The 4,171-nt window shown below is 33.7% G+C and overlaps 1 pseudogene; it reads left to right on the forward strand.

Annotated features, from left to right (window-relative positions):
* The first annotated feature begins 2,701 nt into the window (after nucleotides 1–2,701).
* LOC123324627 lies at nucleotides 2,702–2,831 on the forward strand (annotated as a pseudogene).
* Nucleotides 2,832–4,171: the final 1,340 nt, after the last annotated feature.

The following is a 4,171-nucleotide window of genomic DNA, read 5'->3' on the forward strand; positions in this document are numbered from 1 at the left end:
TGGGAAAAATAAGCCTTTAAAAAATGATAACATTCACCATGAAGATACTATAACTCTAAATGTAAACACATGGAATAACATAGCTCAAAATATGTAAAGCAATATTACAAAATTGCAAAAAAGATAATGATTGCTCTATAATCATAATAAATTTTAACAGACTTATTTAGTAACTGATGCATTGAACACAGGAAAAAATCAGTGAAAAATAGATGACTTAAGTTACCTAATTATTAAATTGAACATAGAATTCATCAATTAGAGAATTTCTATTCTCAAACACATATAAAACTTCCTCAAAATGTGGTCACCTACTAGAAAGAAAATCTCCAAAAAATCAAATAAAAATGATAAATTCAATGATTTCTGATCATAAAACATTCTTACAGTCATTAAGAAAACACACCCTAACATTCACATGATTTAAATAAAAAAATGTACTTTCAAATATCTTATGAAAATATCTCAAAGAAGATATCACAATGTAAGTGGCATAACGTTAAAAATTTGACAATAAAGACACTAAAATTCAAAACTTATGAGATATCTTGGGAAATCAATGGCATTAAAAAAGTGAAAAGATTGAAAATTAATGAGGTAAGAGGTTAACTCAAGAAATTATAAAAAGAACAAAGCAAATGGAAATAAGAGAAAGGTGATAATGAAAATATATCGAAATTATTGAATAGGGAACAAAAAAATTAATGAAAGCAAAAACTAGATCTTTTAAACAACAAGAAAATTAGAAAGTTGACAAAAATCTAGGGTTAGGAAGAGAGAAAGAAGAGAGAGGATATTAATATTTGGAAAGAAAATGGACTATAAAAATAATAATACTGTAAAACAAACAAAGCCCACTTTTCTAGAATGTTCCTCCCCCAAATATCTACACCGCTTGCTTCCTGACTATATTTATTCTCTACTCAAATGTTCCTCCCAACTGATTTGATGTAGGTATTTGGATGGAAAAAAATAATATCATATTATTCCTCTTTGGTATAACTGAATATAAAACTAGTTGATTCTATAAACTCTGAGGTTAATAACCAAAGTCTAACAGCTTCTAATTATTAATCAATAAGCTTCTAAATATAAGATCAATATCTAAAAATCAATAATAATTCCCATTCAATATCAGCATCAGTTGGAGAATAAGTTTTAAAGAAATAGTTGTATTCACAATATGAAAATGATCTGTAAAAATAAAAGAATAAATCCTAGTGATGAGCAAGGTCATGAAGAACATGAAAGTATATAAAACTAGCAAACTATTCATGAATGGATAGATTCACTTTTGCTAAAAGATAAATTCTCCCAATTTAATCTGTACATTCAATGATATTCCAATCAAAATTTCACCAGGGGTTTTCACTGATTTTGAAAAGCTTAACTAAAAAATTATATTTATATTACTGATTAGACCAGAAGAGCCAAGAATATTTTGAAGTATATTGGGAGGGAATTTATCCTATCAGATATTTAAACCCATTATATTTGCATTTGTTTTATTATAGCCTCATTTGACATAGAGTCACTCATGAGAGTAGAACAGAAATGGACTCACATGTGCAGGGGAACTTGGTTTATCACAACTATTGGAAATCAGTAGGGTAAAGGTCAAGTGGTCAATGCATAGCAGAATGGCTCCATTCTCCTTTCTCCTAAATCTTCAATAACTTCTTCTGAGTAGTTCATTGACCTTAGTGTGGACACGCTCATGCTTCAGCCACCAAAAATAAGTTCTATGAAGGGTCTTTCCCCTAGCCAATGCCCTAATTCACTCACTTCTCAACCCACCTCCTTGGAAAATATAGTGTCACTCACTGCCATTTTCTTATCTCCTGCATATTTCTCAGCTCTCTACAATATCATTTAAAATGTAAACAAAAACTTCTTAACATCTCCAGAAAACTCCTCATTGACCAGTTAGTGATGCATTCCAAGTCTTCATCTTTCTGAACTTTTCTCCTGGATCTGACCTGTGGTTCATTTATTCCTTTTTGAAAGACTCCAATGTTTCCCAAAATTTCAAGAAAATTTATCTCTTGAAATACTCTTTTCATTAAAGGTTTGTGACCAAGTTTAAGAAAGAAAGAAAAAAAAAACTCCACATGACTGATCTTTCTTGAGATTTCTCATACATTATCATATTAAAATGTAAGAAGATATATTTTTACTTTTCTGTCATATAAATTGTGCCCATTGCAGTCTTTCCACTAGCCTTGGGAAGGGAGTAGAGGGTGAATGGCTTTTTTAGAAGGAGTATACGATGACTTAGAGGAAATCCTGGTGAAATCTGGGTTAAGGGGAAATTTTGCCTCTTCTGACCTCAGGTGAATGTTGGGAAAGTGGAGAAATCCTGAAGTAGAAGAATTAGGCAATCGGACCTGTGTGTCCTGACCTTTCATCTCCAGCCTAAAGAAGGGCTGTTTGCTATATAGATGAGTGTCAGTTCTGGGGCTGAAAGGCTATTCTTTCACTAGTATTGGTGAGGTGAACTTTTTGCAGAATGATTCTGCACAACCAGAGGCAATCCTATTAAACAAAATAAAGGCAATGTTAGGTGTGTTTGGACAGATGCTAACTAGTTACTTGCCCAGAGTGTCAATGTCCAGAATGCCTTGTAGTTTCACAGGTATCTAGACATTCCCAAGTGCCCTGCAGGAGCACAGAAAGTAGCTTACTAGAGAAACTCCCATGAAGCTTTGCACAGTGGCAGTATCATAGCCAATGAGGTTTATCCGAGGCGTGATTATTGCTAATATAAACTCCTGCGATAGAAGAAGTAACTCCAAAGCTATAGATTAGGGTTTAATTAGGTTGTATCCAAAGTTCAAGTGCCATTGAGGACTAAGTTGGGGCCAAGTTATCTGGGAGGACTAGAGGCCCTTAACCAGGCTCAGGAAAAACATGATTCCAACTTGGTCACTGAATGTCAGCTACAAAAGCAATGACCAAATGGGCAAGGAAATAATCAGCACAGAGTCCAAAAGGACACCCCATTGACCTATGAATACAAAGTGCCTTTTCTACCACTGTTGGCACCACAAGGACACAGTAATCTCCCCTAGAATTCCAAATGCCACTTTGGGAAAGAGCAGAAGGATGCAAAACTATGGAAAACAGCATCAATGAGTAAGGGACTAACTTAAACTGAAAACTGTTACAACTAGGTAATCTTTGAAAATCTAAAGTAGGTTTTTCTTTTGTTTTTGTTGTTTTGTTTTTAATAAAAAGCAACCCCCTGACTACTCAGAAGAGTGAAGATGAGTGAGAAAGATCAGAATACTTAAAACACTGAGGTGGTTATCTGCTCACAATTCAATTCCCAGGCCTAGAATCATTCTTGAATGTTCCTACTCCTTGAGAGCAGGAACATTATACTATACATCTTTTTTTGCCCTAATACCTACCACAGTGCCAAGAGGAAAACAAGGTTGCAATTTTTTTTTAAACTAAGCTTAATTTGTAAGTTAAATTGGCTGACTTTACAAGGTTTCTATAGAGCAGTAGTTCTTTGACTGGTTTGTAGACCCCTAGATGGCCTTAAAGCTTTTATAAGGAATCCATAAGGACAAAAATATTTTTGTAATAATATGAAGACATTATTTGTTTTATTCACCATGTTGAATTTTATACTGCAAGGTGGGCAAAATTGTAGTCTTTGTAGCAAGAATCAGGACAGTGGCCCAAAACCGTATTGTCAGTTGTATTTCACCACACTCTCATTAAATAATAATTAAAAATAGAACTCACACTCTTAAAAATAATAATAAAAGAAATCCAGGGTCATCTGTGTGGCACAGTCGGTTAAGTGTCCAACTCTTGGTTTCAGCTCCAATCGTGATCTCAGGGTCATGAGATCGAGCCCCACTTCAGGCTCCGGGCTCAGGAGGGAGTCTGCTTAAGTCTCTCTTCCTCTCCTTCTGCCCCTCACCCCCACTCTCACTCTCTAAAATAAATAAATAAATAAATCTTTAAGAGTAAAACATTAAAAAAAAGAATTCCAATTTTACTTAAGACTGTTCTTGATGCAGAAATAAAAATTATTAAATTAAATCTCAACTTTTGAATATACTTTTTAAAATATATTCTGTGTGACAAAAACATAAAGTATGCCAAAACACTTCTGCATAACAACAAAATGTATTTGTATCAAGAAAAGGACTTA

The sequence above is a fragment of the Neomonachus schauinslandi genome, chromosome 4 (genome assembly GCF_002201575.2).
Source record: "Neomonachus schauinslandi chromosome 4, ASM220157v2, whole genome shotgun sequence".
Taxonomy (NCBI): domain Eukaryota; kingdom Metazoa; phylum Chordata; class Mammalia; order Carnivora; family Phocidae; genus Neomonachus; species Neomonachus schauinslandi.